An 18418-nucleotide genomic window follows, 5' to 3' on the forward strand; every position below is an offset into this window, starting at 1 on the left:
TGCAATATTAATTGATCCTCTACTGAGTTAATATTGCACATATTAAGAGAAAAAAATGGGGTCAATAAACACTACTGTGATTCGGATTTGAGCCAAGGTTGCTGTGGCTACAATGTCGAGTACTGACCACGAAGCTTCACAACGAGCACCGAGGAAACACAAAATAAGCACAGTGCTGGAGGGCACGCCAGGAGGAGCACCAGAAACACAACAGAAATTCTTGCCAAATAGCAGAATGAATGAATGGAGAAAGTCAATGGAATTCAGGGCCATGGAGGATGTGAATGCCCGGCACTCAAATTGTACAAAACTGAGATTGACAGATTTCTATCGATTAAAAACATCAAGAACTCTCGGGATAGTGCAGAAAAATGGCATTGAAGTAGGAGGTCGCCCATGATTTCATTGAATGGTGAGTCAGGCTCTATGGGCTCAGTGGTTGTATTGCATTTGTTATGATTCAAAATGAAAACTTTTTTTCTTATTTTCACTTGGTAAATGTAAATCATATTCAGGTGGAAATAGTATAGTTTTTCTGGGCTACGACCTTGGATGTATTTGCACAATCAAGTTTTACATCGGCTACTTCACGAGTTCTCTCACTCAGGGAAGGAAACACTGCTGCAGACGATTACATAATTCCAATTCCCAGGCCCGGAACCAGAAAAACTCAGTGGCCTCACCACGAAGATACAAGCTGAGCTTTTCAGCTGGTTTCATATTGTTCAATTTCCTGCAAATACGCACAGATCATTAAAGTAATCTAAACTACCGAAAAATAACGGGATATACAGTGTATTGAGTAGGCTCGAGTTTATCTCAAGTTGTGGAGAAAAAGCAGGAAAGTGGAGTTGAGATTTATCAGAACAGTGGTGATCTCATTGAGTAGCTGAGCGGACTCGATAAGGTGAATGGCAGTTCCCTGAGGGCAAATATGCTTTCTTTGCCAACGAAACTCACCGCATCACAAAGTCGGGGCTGTCAAAGTGGAGCAGTGACTGTGATTATCTTTGCTGGCTGTTCGCCTTGTGAATGTTACCATTGCGACTTATATTTGTGTTAACATCATAACTATAGCATGTAAGAGCGACATGTGTCAGGGGCCAGTAGCACAATGTCGAACATGCCTAATTACAGGCCAGAAGTTTGTAGGTTCGACTCCTACCTGGCTCCAGTGCAACGTACAAATTTATTACACCTCCGAACTAATCTTTCTCACTGCTCTGAAGACACGATGACATTTGATTTCTATCGGAACGAGAGCCGTTTCATTGTCTCCTGTCAGTGAATGTCACCGGTGACATGTCAAGAGCCAATGTCCCAGGCTTCGTCAGAGAAAGGGAAGCTGGAATAGTCCCACAAGCTGCTCATGGGTACATTTCAGTTTCCAAAAGCCATCGACCCCATCACTGCTGCTCGATGGAATGGCAAGGAAACAAAACAAATCGCCCAGTCTCAGCTTCAAGAATCTTTAGAATCTGTTTGGGAAATAGAATCAGAGGAGAATGGACGGTGAACTGTCTGACTGAACAGAGAGAGTTCAGGCACCATTCCATTCTTTAAGAGGCTGGGGCATTGACTCCCATGTTCTCGGGGACATTACTTGATCCGAAAGGATTCCCGTCAGAACTGCTTTACCTTTACTATTGTCCATGTCAGGAACAATCAATCCTGATTCCTTAACCGGGAATCACAACCAGTCCGCAGAGATGAAAGTGCCAAATCCTAACCACTATACCACCATGAATGAGGACAGAAGCACATGCATTATTATTTAATGATGCAGCCTTTGAATTTCTTTTCTCTTACAAAGTGATCGAATCATCGAGTTTTTATACGCCCATCGTTTAAATTGGCCTTGTATGCTCTGACGTTTCAAGTGTTCATCTCAATGATGTTTTCCCTGTGATGTTTTAATCTGAAAAGACACAATGAATGGGACTGAAGTGTGAGATGGTAAAACAGTTCATGTCCCCCTCGGGGAACTGAACCTCATTTTCACCCACAAAAGGAAGCAATCAGACACATTCCCCCGAAAGTGAGAGAGGCCTCAGAAGAGACCAACTCCCAGGAGAGACCAACCCCCAGAAAGCAAGGTTTTCACCCACCTGGCTTATATTGTTCCAGTTCAGACTTCAAAATCATAGTCTGTTTACAGCAAAGAAAGGAATCATTCGGCCGCTCCACTGTCTGTGTTACTGCCCCATTTTATCCACATCACTCTGCAGTTTATACAGCTCCACCTCAGTGTTCCTGCCAAACTGGAACATTGCTCGCATCAGCTGGTTCTGAAAGATCTTCCTTAAATACCTGGAACGACAAACAGAAATGTGGCATTTCAAACGCATTTCTGGCTGGTGGAGGAAATGACATGGTGGTGTTAATACTGTTGTATCAGAAATAATTTCGAACTACATTTAAATAGTTCCTTTGGATGTTGGATGCAGCATGTGGTGACAATTCTCGCACGCCCCAGAAATAAGTGAACTCACGGTCACTCGGTGAATCACCAGACTACAGAACCAACACTGCTGGCATGGGTGTCCTCTGAGAGAGGGTCTCATGCATTAGAAACTTCAATGTCATTGATGACTGGATAGCCTGTGCATAATAGACCAAGACAATGTAAAATAGGGTCGGTGGGCCCGCTGTGTTTCTGCAGTGTAATGGTTACTGCATTCGCCTCACAGCGCTGCTCCCTCATTATCCGAACAAGGTGTGTTTTTCCCACTTTTCGTTTAATGGGTGAACAGAGTTCGTTTTTATATCGCTGTTCTCATCACAAAATCTTGCCGCTTCTAATTTGGAGACAGGGATTTGGTCAAAAAGCTTCTAAAGACAAGGAGAATCTGTTGCAGTCATTGCCAAATTTAACAAAAGCTACTTCGCCTCTTTCACACGGGAAAAACCGTTCATGAGGAATGTGTTTCTGTAAATTGTGTCCCAGGATGGGCAGGAAGCCGCTGATTGAAGCTGCAGTGGCCACTTTCTGCTGGCAGCGGGAAATTGGAGAGAGGGGTCAACTCCCGCTGCTTGTCTCTGTCTGACTCTGTGTGGAGCAGGGGAAGCGAGAGTCTTTGATGGGTGTGTTTTGAAATCAATCTTCTCTTGGATTTTGCGTGGGTTAAATGGAAGGACTTGGAGTCTTAATTGTTTGACCCAAAACGACTGAAGCACTGTATCTGCATCAGGTGTTAATGAGAGAGTGTCAGACACAGAATTTATAACTAAAACATCAAATGGTCACACCACTCTCTGATTGAGAGGACGGCATCATAGCCTTTTACTTGTCCCTGTCCCACTCTGACTGGAGCCGAGGTGAATCATTGATGGCGCTGTTTCAATCCAATCTCATCATACAGTGCTCGTGGGTGAAATGTAGGTACGAGGTCGGTAAATTGCTTGATCTGAAATCGCTGAGGTTGTGTACGTGGGTGGTATCAAGCCACAGTTTTTTTCAGCCACTGACCAATTGAGACACAGAAACTGGAGCCAACATGGCATGCAAGGTCCCGAAGCAGAGATCTGAGGAGGCACTGTACAGCTGGAGCTCTCACTGTTTTCAGTCCCTGTTGCCCATTTTACCACTTTCATCACCGAAACTGACAAAGGTCTGAGTAACTGCAAAGACCGAGAAGGTTAGTCGATACAACAAAGTTAGCCTTGCCCAGCTTCCACGCAGGGTACGTCACAAGCGACTCTGGTAGCAGTGGGATTCGAACCCTCGACCCAACAGCGACTGGAGCTTAAATCCATCGTCTGACACCACGAGAAGTTCAGGTGCTAAAATCGTCATGACTAGTGTTTACAGTGAATTAGAATATTAATCAATCTGAAGAAATTTCGAGCTTCTCATTTTTTTTTTAAATTCTTCCCATGAATGTGAGTAGTTCAGCATTTATTACATCTTCCCAGTTGCCCCTGAGAAGATAGTGGGGAGCGGTTTGTTGCAATTGGATCAATCTGACCAACTGGCACGATACTGACTGAAGGAGTGTTCAGTCAACATTTCAATCATCCTCCATTTGATACTGCCAGAAAGGCACTCAGATATATCCACTGAGAGCGACAAAGGTCTAAGGAGTGACAATAACCCAGAAACCAAGAGTGTCTCTCAATTGGCGAATGATTGAATCATTTTGGGACAGCAACATTCATGAACGTTTCAAATTGAAGCGAGTTGTATTGTTAAAACAGGACTGCTGCGTGGGTCCATTCAAATGGCAGGCAGAAGAATCTGACCAATTAGGTCCCACAATGACCCTTCCAGCTCCAGCTCTTTCTCCCGTTCCCATGTGCTGTGTTCCAACATTTCATGTCCCTCACTTTCCCTCCTCTTTCAGTCCATAGCCTCTCTTCCATGCTTGTTCCTCGATTTATTGTCTGACAGGGGTCTCCAGCTCTGATGTGAAAGTTGAACTTTCACTCAACTGATTCTGCCAGAACTACTGTGACCCTTTAGTTTTCAAACACTTTGCAAGTCACCTTCCTTCATAAAATATACGCAAAACAATTAAGGCATTATTCCCTGACCAGGGACCGTATTTTAGTCAAAACGAAGACACGAGAGCATCAGGCACATAGTTCTGAATTCTTGCAGGTTGCTGATTCATGGGAGTTTCAACATCATTTCATATCAGTCACTTTCCCGCCACAACCAATGACTTACATGATTGAAATGAATGTATCATTGTCAACTATGTGGATGACACTAAAATAAGTAAGAAGCTAAATAATGAGCCAGAAGTCAAAAGTCCAACAGGTTTATTTGAAATCGAAAGCCCTTGGAGAGCGGCTCCTTCGTCAGCTGATGGAAATCAACTTTAATGTAGTCTTTATTTCAAAGAGAATGGACAATTAATGCAGAGAGGGATTGTTACAGTTATACAAGGTACAGCCAGAATACAGTGAACAGCTTTGGAACCCACATCTAAAGAAAGATACATGAGCATTGGGTCAGTGCAGTGAAGGTTCACCGTGTTCTCTGGTGTGTAGACGGATTTTCGTGTGAGGAGAGATTGAGCAGGTTGGGCCTGTACTCATTGGACTTTAAAAGAATGAGTGAAGACAGCGTTGAAAGAGTTAATATTCTTAGGGGGCTTGACAAGATAAATATGTGGAGGATGTTTTCTCTCTGTGGAAGAGTTCAGGACCAGAGGGCATCATCTCAGTTTGAGGAGTCACCCACTTAGGACAGAGATGAGGAGGATTCATTTTCTCTCAGGGTCTATGAATTTGTGGAATTCTTTACTACAGTGGGCTGTTACCGTGGGTCGATAAGCATAATCAAAGCTCAAATATACATTTTTAATTATTAAGGATATCAAGGATTAAGTGGATAAGGCATGGAAGTGGCGTCTCTGGATGATCAGATTATCCATGATCTCGTGGAATGGGGGAGCGGATAGAATGGACCATATGATTTATTGTGGCTCCTGCATCTTATTCAATGCGTCAAGCTTATCCGTTCTAATTATTTGTTTTTTTTTCTGGTTGTCATACTTGATATCAATTTACCCACTCTTTGATTCGCTGCCTGCTTCTGTCCCGAGTTTAACTCGACATCCCTCTGCCTGTAGAGTTCTCAGATTAATTGGCTGCTTGGTGTAAATTCAGACTGATGGTGAATCCAAGCTTCAAATGGAAAGCAAGGAGTGGGAATATAAGACAGAAAATGATAAGCTTACAGATGGCAGTACAAATGACAGAGGGTACTGATCTTCCTGTTTTTCCAATATATTCGTTACAAGAATGCGCCCAGTCCCGATTATCGTTTACCCACTGTTTCCAATCTTGTGCACTTTGAAAACCTTTGGAATGGTGCACATTTTAACACATGTTCAAATGTGAGGAAAGGGCTTTACTTTCTTTATTTCTTAATAATACTTGTAAATGCGACAGCTGTTCTGTTTCGAGCAATGAGCGAAATCATTCTCCAAAGTGAAAATCTAAGTTCCAGAAATGTTGTACAGTTCATATTTCTTTACCGAAGCAGAACCAAATACAGTTTCTCACAGGTGCATTGCATTTGTTGCTCGACCAAGTCTTACGAGGTAGATTCAGTTTTACATTGTTTTTTGTTTTGATGGATGGGCTATCAGCATCTGATGGGAAATTATATTGTAACCGAGCATACCCGAACAGTTAAGAAAATGTACGAGCCGGATAGGGATCCTCGAAGCCTTTCCCTGTGCCTTCGCTGTTGTGTTGCAGTAGCAACGTCGGAAGATGTCATTTCTGAGCTAACAGCTCGTCATGGTCTTAGGTGTAGGAATGAGCTTCCAGTCTCTGAGTAGGCGTAGGTTGTGCGGTAGCATGGTCGGGATGAGCTGCGTTTAAGTTGAAGGCAACCAAATGTCTTTGCTGCTCGCAAACTGATCTTTGACTTGGGACAGCACAGATCCTCCATCGGGCCAGCGTCCCGGCCATGTTTCCATGGTACAGTGGCATGGAATGCCCCCAGCATGATATCGGAAAAAGCAGGCTGTGCTGCTGCTTCATGTTCCAGGCAAGTTGCGTTGTTCACCCTTTCCACTGAGAGCGAATAGAGATTGTTGTACCACTGCTGCTGTGAAATCAAATCCTGCATGAATTCTAATCGCAGTTATTTGCTGTTGTGGCGAAAAGGAGAGTAATCTCGACGGAAAATTTTGTTAATTTTCTCTCATTTCCTTCATTTCTGTCCTGGAGAAGGGAACTGATGAGCAGCCTTCTAGATCGGCTGCAAACATTGTCGTGCAGGCACACCCGCATTGTTGATCAGAAGGAAACCCAGCTCTTCGAGACTGTAATTGCTAATCGTCACTTTTCATGGGTCATTCTAATTCTGTTCTGTTTTTCCCTTATTTGAGCACTTTGCGGAAAGTGGCATTGGACTAAACTCCCAGTGTAATTGAAAGCGCAGTTTGGAAGTGCCCCGCTGCCACTTGTGTGAGCAGATCGTGACACAGACAAGTCGAGGTCTCTCACAGACAGCATTTATGCTTTGCTGTGTCTGCAACTGCATTTGCCTTGTCATTTTTGCTTCGGTTGCGCGTTAAGAGCTGTCTGTTCGGGAATTCGCTCGATACCTGAGGAGCGAACACAGTTACCTTCTTGCAGCCAAAATTCTCACTGAGAACATGTCACGGAGTTAAAAGCAAAGCAGCCCTTTCGTCTCCGGCTGAGGTCGAACCACCAGCCTTTCAATTAACAACTAGACGCGCTAACCAATTGCGCCACAGAGACTGACTCCAGTGGTGTACGCAAACAAATGATTAAACTGGGGGTTAGCAACTGTAGTGTCGTCAAGTGTTGTCAGAATGGACAGCACGTGAACAGACACTTCGGCGAACCTCGTCCATGTCGACCAGATATCCGAAATTAACTTAGCCCCATTTGCCAGCATTTGGGCCTTATCCCTCTAAACTCTTCCGATTCATGCACGCATCCAGATGCCTTTGAAGTGTTGTCATTTCACCAGCCTCCACAACTTCCTCCGTCAGTTCATTCCATTCACGCACCAAGTTCCGCGTGAAAAATGCCCCTCAGCTCCCATTTCATTTCTCCCCTCTCACCTTAAATATATGCCCTGTAGTTTTGGACTGGCCCACCCGGTGAATAAAGACCTCGACCATTCACCCTGTTCATATCCCTCATGACTTTATAAGCTTCTCGAAGTTCTCATCCTCCGACATTGCAGGCAAATTTTGCAAGGCCTATTCAGCTTCACCCGACAGTCCAAACCGCGCAACCCTGGCAAGAACGTGATTGACAGATTTCTACAGGCTGGAAACATCAAAGGCTCAGGGAACACTGTAGGAAAATGCTGAAAATGTGTATAGCAGTAATCAATCCAGTTTCGCACTCCGTAGTTCAGTAATTTCCTCAAAAACGTCAGGAACCACTTGTGAAGAGAATCATATGATCCCAGTTCGCAGCCGATTTGCCAACTGAGGTATAATTGGAAATACTTAGTGTGTGTCGCTCCAGTGGCGCAGTTGGTTAGCCCGCAGTATTTATATGACTGTGGAGAAGCGTGTGTAATGCCGAGGTTGTGAGTATAAGTCTCTACTGATGCAGTTTTAATTTGTCGTGGGATAAGACACTAAGGAGCATAGTCAATTTTGAACAAATTTTATGGGAAATTGCCAGTTTCTGAGGATTTGGAAATGACTCAACGATCGACAAACGTCTTGGAAATGTTCGAAATGTCAAAAAATATTTGCGGAGAGAGAATAAAAGATGATTTTTTTTCAGATCGCAAACATTTCTCACATGGCTAATCAAAATTGAATTAAGTTGCGGGAAAAAGCTGTTTAACTCGCTTCAATTCACTCAATTTGATGCAAACTCCACAAGTCATTGAAACATTCAAAAAAAAATTAAATTTATCTCATTGAAATGTGCAAATGTTACATTCAACTTTGGTCAGAATTTTTATCAGCTTAAAATAAAGAACTGCTGAGAGGAAGGGAGGGTTCAAAATGCAAAGAGACAGAGCCTTGTTTCTGGATTTCTTGGGTGGAGTTCGGAAAGTATGAAATGTTCCTAACATCATCGGAATGTGGTCGAATCATTAAGGCACTATTTTAAAGCGGGAATTGTGCCTCTGAGCGACGGTTTCCTTCCGACTCGAGAGGGTCTAACTTTACTTTTTAATTGAAAAAATGTTCAGTTTCATTTATAGTTCTTCACGGAGAATGAATTGCCGATCTTATTCAGCTGCAAGTGTACAACAAATTTCTTTGGACGTGAAGTCAAAGAAATTCGAAACTATTCCCCAACCGCCTACAGACTTTGTCTCACTGTTAAGGTGCCTCCTTAGGGACCTCGGGGTGCAGGTACATAATCCTTTGAAGTTTACATCACATATGGACAGAGAGGTTAAACAGGCTTCCAGCACGCCTGCCTTCATTGCTCAATTGTTTCAATTTAGGAGTTGGGAAAGTCATATTGAGGTTGGACAGAATGTTGGTGAGTCCTCTTCTGGAATACTGTGTGCAGTTTCGGTCGCACAGTTGCAGGAGGCATATTATTAAGCTAGCAAGTGTTAAGAAGAGGTTTACCAGGATGTTGCCTGGTATGGACGGTTTGATTTATAAAGAAGGGTTGGATAGACTTGGACTATTTTCGCTGGTGCTTCAGAGCTTGAGAGGCGACCTGATAGAAGTTTATAAAACAGTGAGACGTGGAGATAGGACTAATGGTAGATGTCTTTTCCCTAAGATGAGAGACTTCAAGGCTCGGGGACGGTTTTAAGTTGAGAGGAGATAAACTTAAAAAAGATACGAGAGGCAAACTTTGGAATGACTGTGAATAAAATGATGGCAAGTCCCAGCAGAGAAACGGGTGGCAGAGAAACGGGTGACAGTAAAGCAGGCATATAAGAACGAACGTGTTTCATTTGCCAGTGAAATTCACCGCTTCACAAAGTGGAGAACATTGAAGTGCAGCAGTGACGGCGATTATTTTGCTGGATATTCACCTTGCGAATGCTTTTTCTTCCAATATCCCTGAATACATCACAAGTCGACAGGATGAAAGCTGCAGCAAGACGTGTGGAGCCAGTGGTGTAATTGATGCGGCGTCTGACTTTGGTTTGGAAGATTGAAATGTTGTATCCTCCCTCGCTCGACTGAAGTTGACAGTTTTTCGACCCTTGCAAATTGACGGATGCTTCCGAAGAGGAATGCATGCCCAGCGCTGTTTTGTCAGATTCCCAGCAGCTGAAGTGATTGGATCGCTGGGTTTTGGAAATTGAAAATTGAAATTGAAAGGTAAATGAGTAACATGAGTGTGGAGTTACTTCAGCTCACTGTCTATTTCATATCCCAGCTCATGGCAACAGTACCCATTGTCTGGAGAAACTGCTTGTGTTCCACATAAAGCTGCCTTTTGTCGGGGTACCTTGTGTACGTCGGGAGAAGCGGGTAGAACAGTGTGTGTATAATATCACAAAGACTGACACTGAGCCACACATTAAACGGTAAAGTTGATGTTGTTAACTTGCTCGCCCAGCTGGCTCGTTCAGACGTTTCGTCACCATTGCGAGGTAACATCATGAATGAGACTTCCGATGAAGCGATGTTGTTCTACTCCACTTTGAATTTATACTGCCCGGTCTGTTGCGGTGAGTTCTGTCATTTCCCGTTCTGTTCTGTATGGGTTGTATATGAGGTCCAATTCTATATGTTTGCTGATTGCATTATGGATTGAGAACAATGCTTCTAGGAATTCCCATGTGTGTCTATATTTGGCTTGGGCTACTACGGTTATGTTGTCCCAGTTAAACTGATGGCCTTCATTATCCGAGTGTACTGATATTAGGGAAAGTTCGTCGTGTCATTTTGCTGCTAACTGATGTTCATGTATTCTGATGGCTAGGTTCCTTCCTGTCTCTCTGATACAATGTTTGTGGCAGTGGTTGTACGGTATTTTGTAAACTATGTCGGTTCTGCATGTCGTGGGTATGTGGTCTTTAATCCTTGTGAGTGTTTGTCGTAGCATGGCTTTGGGCTTGTGTTGCTACCGTAATTCCTAGTGGTCATAGGAGTTGTCAGTTCTGATATGTTCTTGATGTATGGCAGTGTAGCCAGTGTGTTAGGGCATAATGTGTCCTCTTTCTGTTGCTATTTAGCAGGCACCTGCGGATGAAATTGCAGGGATATCCGTTCAAAGCGAAGATTTTGTATTGGTGTTCTTCCTCTCTCTGTATAGTTCTGGGTCGTTGCAATGAGTGGTGGCCCGTTTAAATAGTGGCCCGACACAGCTTAGTTTGTGGACCACTGACCTGAGTTAGTTGCCAAATTAAAAGTTTCCGAATCCCTCGAGGCACTGAACCGAGTTGTGATGTGCAAAGGACAACACACAAAGGAGAGTCCTTGTGTGATTGATCCAATGTGATCTGTATACCAGGGTAAACAGTGAAGACTGGTCTTCAGCACCCACTTTGAGCCTGGCTCCACTCGGCCGACAGTCAAATCTCACAAACTACCATTGCCCTTCACTTTTCCTGACTTCCCCTCTATTCTTGTTATAAACTGATTACACGTCAGACAGTTGCAGCTGACATTGCTGATGTGGAACTGTAACATGGAGTGAATCGATTTTGACTGGTCAATGACATAATTCTGCTTCTAAACATCAGTCAATATTTCGTATTTATTGCTGTAAATGTTAACCATTAACAGGCTATGGCAGTGAAGGCACCGAATCGTAATCACTGGACTACCAGGAAAGATCTGTTTATGTGACTCAGGATACTCTGATTCGGCCTTGCATTCTCCCGTCCTTCTGCACGTGATGCCCCTCTGCTCTGTTTCGGTTTTATTACGTCTTGGTTCATTATACACAAGGTCTCCAATTATCTATTACTTTGTCGTTTCTAACACATGAGACCCTCTTCCCAAATTTATTTTACTGGCTCCATAGCTCAGTGGTTAGAGCACTGGTCTTGTAAACCAGGGGTCGTGAGTTCGAGTCTCACTGGGGCCTGTGGTAAATTTTGCACACCCGCTGCTTCCAAGATCGACAGGAGCCCTTTCAATCTTATCTGAAATTATGACAACATCATTTCCTCCACAGGCGAGAAATGTGTTTGAAATTCCACATTCCTGCTTGTCCGACCACGGACTTGAGGAAGAGCATTCGGAATGGCAGGAAGCAGCTGACGTGAGCGAAGTTTGACCGGAAGAGCGAGGTGAAGCCGGAAAACTGCAGAGTGACAGGTGAACAACGTAGGAGGAACACAAAGCCGGGGCAGCCGCCGAATGCTTTCTTTTGTTGCTGTAAACAGGTTCTAGTTTTGAAGTCTGCACTGGGACAATCGAGCCAAGTGAGTGAAATTCTGCTTTCTGGGGGCTGCGCTCTCCTAAAGCCTCTGGCACTCTCGGTGGAAGGTGTCCTTGTTTGTTTCCTGCTATGAGTGAAAATGAGGTTCACTTCCCCGAGGGGGCATGAACACAGTTTTCCCACCTCAAACTTCAGTCTCATTGGTAGTGATGCGTGAGATTAAAATGTTACAGGGAAAATAACATTGAAATGAACACTTGAAACATGAGAGCACAAAAGGCTAAAAGGCCAAGTGCTGGAAACTGGGATGTTCGGTCTCTTTCCATACTATAAAAACTCAATGATGCGATCATTTTGCAGGAGCAACTGATTACCAATGAAATAAAAGCCAGAAGCTGTGTTATTAAGAAATGATGCAAGTCTGCTTGTTCCCAGGTGGTCTCGTGGTAAAGGTACTGTAGTTTCACCACTGTTGCCTGGGCTCGAGGCCTGCTCAGGGAGTGAGGATTTATTGTCCTCACAATAACAGCAGCAAAGGCTGAGCAGTGCCTGGAGGGAATCCTTTTAATGTCTCGGATCAATGAATGTCCTGGCCACTTAAAGAAGGGAAGGTAGTTTAACTGTCTCTACTCAGTTGGACAGTTCACCCTTCATGTGCCTCTGATTCCCAGTTCTAAAGATTCAAAAAGTTGAGACGAGTGGATTTTTTAAAAATTCTGTTTTCTTTCCATTCCAAGGAGCTTCAGTGATTGAGTGGTTTGGGAATTTAAAAGGTGCCAAATGGCAGTGTGTGGTACTACTTCAGCTTCCCCTCCTCTGTTGACGCTGGGACACTGACTCCAATGTTCTCAGTGACATTTACTGATATGAGGCAGTGAAACAATTCCAGTTCCTGCAGATCAGATTCAAACCTGATCAGGGCATCAGAACAGTGAGAAAGATGAGCTGGGAATTTTAAAGAAGTTGCAAATTGTGCTTCAGCCACAGAGACAGGGAGAGTGACGTCATAAACCCAAGGGGACATTCCCGTGCAGAAAGAAGCCGTTCAGCCCATCGAATCCACGGCGACTCTCTGTCGCTTGCATCTCTCTGAGGTTATTCACAATCGGTGATATCTGTTCTAATAATGGTCAAATGTGTCTGTGCCGTGATGCTATCTCCAACATGATTATCCTCTTGTTATTCATGTCTGAAACAGCATGTGCAACTACTGCAGGTCTTGGAAAAGCACTGGAAGTAATAAGTTTCAACTACCCCAATTTCGTCCCAACTCAGAGAAGACGAACGGTGAACAGGAGAAAACTGCTGCGATCTTGCCAAGTGTGTCACCTCACCTGTGTGCCAAAGTGAACAAATCACAAATCGCGCTTATAAGGAATAGCAGAGGATGGTTTCGATCCATCGACCTCTGGGTTATGGGCCCAGCACGCTCCCGCTGCGCCACTCTGCTTGGCAATACTGTGTGCTTTTTAGGCTTTTAATTTGGCGTGTGGCATGCACCTTCAAGAACAAATTTTTAAAAAATCATTGTTGTTGTGTAATACCCTGTTGCGCAGATGTGTCTCGCCTGTGTAAACATAACCTTTGTCTAATGCCCCACATTCTGTTACTCCCACATTCAGATTTCACTCAGAATCACAAAATTTGTCACAACACAGATGGAGGCCATGCAGCCCACCTTATCTGTGCCGCTCTCCACAATGAGCAAATGAGTGCCATTTCATGGAATTCTCTTGCCTTCTCTGTGGAACTCTGCCCATTGTTATTTGTGACATAACCATCAAATTTCCTTTTGTGTTGATTGAATCTGCGTCTTTAGTACTGTTAGACAGCATTTTAGTGACCCTGCCACTCTCTGCACAAAATTTCAGCTTTCTCTTCTCCAAGGAGAGCTTTCCCAACTTTCCCATCTAACTTCATTACGGACATTCCTCATACACGGCACCATTCACGTGAATCTGTTCAACGCTGTCTCCAATCACTTCGCATTCCCGCTTCCGCAAGTTCCACGCCCTGAACTGAGCAACAATGCAGCTGGAATTTTCACTCAGAGTCAGAATGCGTGGGCAAACAACCTGAAACACTTGTTTTTGATTTGAACAAGCATTCTCTTTGGCTGTGTTCACTGTAATCGTACTTCTGCCTCATCCCCACTTCAGGCAACCCGACCTCATTTGACGAAGCTGGTTTTTCGGAAAGCTCTTTGGGCATTGTGGCAAAAGAGATATAAGGCAGGCGGGGTCGTCCGCGGGATCTCTCGGATATCAGCATTATATAATACCCTAAGCGAGAATCGTACCCCAGACCAACGAGCCACACGTACTTGCTGCAAAATGGGGATATGATGTAATAGTGATAGTTTCGTTGGCGTGTGAATCCAGAGATCTGGATAACGTTCTGGGGACTCGGGTTCAAAACCACGGCAGATGGTGGAATTCGAATAGAATAAATATCGAGAATTAAGAATCTAATGATGACGATGAATCGGTTGTTGGAGAAACCACATCTGGTTCACTAATGCCCTTTAGGTAAGAAAACTGCCATCTTTTCCTGGTCTGGCCGACCTGTGAGTCCAGACCCACAGGCAATATGGTTGACCATGTGTCTGAGTAATTGGGGATGGGCAATAAATGCTGGATAGTCAATGACGCCGTCATCCCGTGAATGAATATCCTATGAACGAATTTTAAAAATAATACTCGCCACATAGATCCTGAGGGATCTCAGGCTGAACTCGATCTCAACAAAATCAGATCACCTCAGTGAAGAATGGAGCAAGATACAGAACTCCAGGGATCGCCTGTAATTCGAACGCGAGAGCTGTTCCTATTTACTCCATCCACATGGAACAGAACTATATCCCGAGACCAATGAACCAGCAACAGCTCAGATCCGTTAACACTGAAGCAGCACTGAGTTTTAACAACAGCTTCTTCCCATTCTGAACCCCCGCTCCAAGGAGGCTGTGTTAGCACTATTCCCCCGGGGCAACGCTGTCTCCATTGGCGGCTGGAGGAAACAATCTTTCACTGGCAGGTCGTGCTGGACGAGAACAACACGAATGCGCTCTTCAGCTCCCTGCCAAACATGGACTTGCAGGACAGGGGAGAGGTGTGGTGGGAGTGGGAGGTATGGAAAGTGTGGAAGGCTGTGCAAAAGGGAGATTGTGCATGCAGAGAAACTAAAATTCTGTTCGGAACCTTGTCCAAATTACCACATCTGACACAGCGCGAAAAATTCGGAGTTGTTGGGAAAGATAGAATCTCTCCCAATCATGGGGATCTGTGTCTGTGTCGTTCTCAATGTCGCAGGAAGGGCGCAGCTGTCTGATTCAGATGGGGTGCTACTGAAGGAAGTCCTGTCTCTCAGACACACTGCACCTGATGTGTATAAATTTCAGCATTTTCCCCAGCTCACAGAATCGATTTTGTTATTCAAATAATCCCAGAGCGACAGAGAACGGGGCAATGCAATTCATTTTCACAGCTCCTGTAGAGAAGTGGAATGTGTGAGAGTGGACAATCTTTACTAGTGCATAGTTTCAGCATTGACAACCTTGGCCCGTGTGGCAATAAAATCAGTTTGAGAGATTGATTCAAATACACATCGCAGGAAACAGGTGAGACAGTTTATCGTGTGCCAGTAAATCCTCCCTGTGCCCTTCCTAACGTCTTCATATCCCAGTAAACCCAGTTCGTGTCTTTTATAATGTTTTTATATCCAAGTAAATGCTATCCATGTTTGTTCTAATACCTTATATCCCAGTAAACCCTGACTTGTGAAAGGATGCTGGGCCGCTCAACCCAAATTCAATGCATCAATTCTCTCCCCTGTGCTGTGCAATTTCATGAGTGCTGCAGAAAGGGCCTTTGCAGCTCCAGCAGTCCCATCTGCATCGGTTTGCTCGGTGTCTCCCTCAGCTTCCAGCTTCCTGCTTCCTGCGAACACTTCAATTCGGAACAAACGTGTCAATGTACTTTCATTCCACACGGACACAAGTCGCAAACATCAAGCCCGCCTCGCCGTTCACTGAGATCATGAATGACCTTTTGCTTCGACATCATGTTTCTGCACTATCCCCTGAGCTCTTGATGATTTTAACCTGTAGCAATCTATCAATGTCAGTCTTTTACAGACTCAATACAGACATTCATAACCTCTGGAGCCACGAATTGCAAAGATTCTCCCCATTCTGACTTCCCTAATATCAGTCCACTCTTTAGTAAGTATGCCTATTGCGAGTCTGGAGCTCTCTAGCGCTACTTGTTTTCTGCTTTTCGTGCAGTCTGTTGTATGGCGTTGCAATCGTACAGTTGTTGGATTTTGCGTTATGGTCACAGTAACCTTTGTAATCACTGTTGTTCCATTTTTTTTCCCCCTTAGCGTGTTTTAAAGGAACACAGTAAGGGATCAATTAATATTGCAAGAAGGCACACAGAAAGAGGCGTGTGAAATGCGAGATTGTGAAATCAAAACTCATCCTGAGCGGTTTTTATTAAAATGGACCATTATTTCTTGGAGCATCAGGCTCAGGAAAATGCACAGAGCGATGTTAAACAAAATGGACTTCGTTCGAAAAGGCCAGTTTTATGGCGTTCTGCATTGATCAGCTCATTTGTGAGTTTTGCCTCATTTTAGGATTTTGGAGTCGTCTACCCCGTTCACAATTTCGTGTCATTAACAAATGTCCAGGAAAGGGGTGGTCCCAGTACTGGCTCCTGATTTCTTGTCTTCAGTTTTGCCAAATCTCCGAGCAGCTTTCTGAAAACGCAGCTCCGCGAAATGAGGTCGGACTCCGTGAAGTAGGGATGGGGCAGAGCTACCAGTGCAGGGAACACGACAAGGGAATAACTCAAAGGGAAAACAAATGTTTCAGAATGCACGCAATCCGACTCTGATGTTTCGTGAATGTTGTGATTCTGCGTGAAATCCGAGTTCGAACAGAATGTGGGAAGTTACACAAAGGTTATGTTTACACAGTCGGGTAAATGTTACAGAACATCAGTGGTGGTCTTTAAACATCATCCTCGAATGCACGTGTCACATGCCAGATGAAAAGCCCAATACTTATCTGAAAGCCCAGTACTCTATGCTAGCAGAATGGTGCAGTGCGAGCATGCTGCGCCCGTTAGGTTAAAAATCACTAGATCGAAACAACCCTGTGATTTTTAGGAGCTCCGCGTTGCGGTGTGCATGTATTGATCGCTGCCAGTGTCCTTCCGGCACAGAGCTGCAGTATGCTGCATTTTGCTCAACTTCCCGTAACTCCATGTGTCAGAAATAATTGTCTCATATTGATACACATCAGCTGCAGTGTGTTCCATGCGCAGGACGCCCTGCAAGAATTGCCGACGCTGTTTCGGACAGCAGCGTCCTCCCGGTGAAATGAGAAGTCATGAACGACAAGAGGGTCAGTATGTCGGAGACAGCATCACGGCACAGGCGCAGTTCAGCATTATTCGGACAGTTGTCAACTTTTGTAAATATCTCAGACAGATATAGCGACAGACAGTCCCCGTGGACTCGATGGGCTGAACGGCTTCTTCCTGCACGGGAATGACATCATGGGTATACAACGTCACTCTCCCTGTCTCTGTGATGGGGAGATGCCGGTGAAAAGTGTCACTTCACCTGATGGAGGAGCAGCGCTGTGAAAGCGTGTGATTTCACATAAACCTGTTGGACTATAACCTGGTGTCATGTGACTTCTGATTTTGTTCACTGTCTCTGTGACAGAGCAGGCGAGTGAGAAACAATGGCTCATTTTTAACCCTCCCTTCCGCTTTGAACTGCCTGCAGCTCCGCAGCTCAGGGACGTCGGGGATGACTCTCAGTGAGTGAGTTCTTCACTTGGATTCTCTTAATCTGGGACTGTTGGTGTCAGATATTAACCTCTGCCCGGTCGTAACAAAGAAACCGACGTCCGCGTTGCAAAAGACTTTCTGCAAGATTGCTGTGTGAAGTCGAATCCTGAAAACCAAACAGGCTCCACAGAAAGATCCCGCATTCAGTTTCTAAAGGGAATAGTCTCTAGTTTCGACTTCTCTTTTTTCTAGCAGTTCTGTATCCTTCTCTCTGTCTCTGATTAATGCCATTTGATGAAAGTTCCCAATAGTAGTTTATAATTTCTTGACGTCTGATTCTGCCTCTTCTGCTTCTTCACCCTTCCAGTGTTCAAGAAGGAGCTGCAAAACGTATACGATCCCCAAGCACTGCCTGCCCGTGGAGGGAAATGGTTTGATCCATCTGCCATTGAAGACAGCCCAGTGCTCGAGGAAAGGAGAAAATAGCATCAGCCCGGGAGCCGGGGCAGAATGGTAGAAAGCTGTTCATTGCTGCTTTCACTGCCCGAACTGAATTTTTTTAAATGTAAGCAGCCTGTTCAAAGATATTATTACACACCTCTGGAGCATATAGAACTTGAAACCGGTCTCCAACAACCAAAGATCTCTGTATGAGGATCAACTAGATTATAACAGAAAGCTAATGCTCGATGAAACTGTTCGTTGGTGTAGAGGTGTGAGGGTCGTTGATGAGGCTGTGAGAGGTCTCGCGTTTAAATCCCGCTTGAGCCCTTGTTATCTGTAGCTGCGTCCTCTCTTCGCTGTTTGACATCTTTTCGCGAAAATCTTTGGGAGTGTGTTAA

At 44.5% G+C, this 18418-nt stretch overlaps 2 non-coding genes across 2 annotated transcripts; one reads left to right on the top strand and one right to left on the bottom strand.

Moving 5' to 3' along the window:
* The first annotated feature begins 11402 nt into the window (after positions 1–11402).
* trnat-ugu lies at positions 11403–11475 on the top strand. The gene has a single exon. It is a non-coding gene; the product is annotated as a tRNA-Thr (tRNA).
* A 1675-nt stretch (positions 11476–13150) lies between these two features.
* trnam-cau lies at positions 13151–13222 on the bottom strand. The gene has a single exon. It is a non-coding gene; the product is annotated as a tRNA-Met (tRNA).
* Between the last annotated feature and the right edge of the window lie 5196 nt (positions 13223–18418).

The sequence above is a fragment of the Rhincodon typus genome, chromosome 8 (assembly GCF_021869965.1).
Source record: "Rhincodon typus isolate 14 chromosome 8, sRhiTyp1.1, whole genome shotgun sequence".
Taxonomy (NCBI): Eukaryota; Metazoa; Chordata; class Chondrichthyes; order Orectolobiformes; family Rhincodontidae; genus Rhincodon; species Rhincodon typus.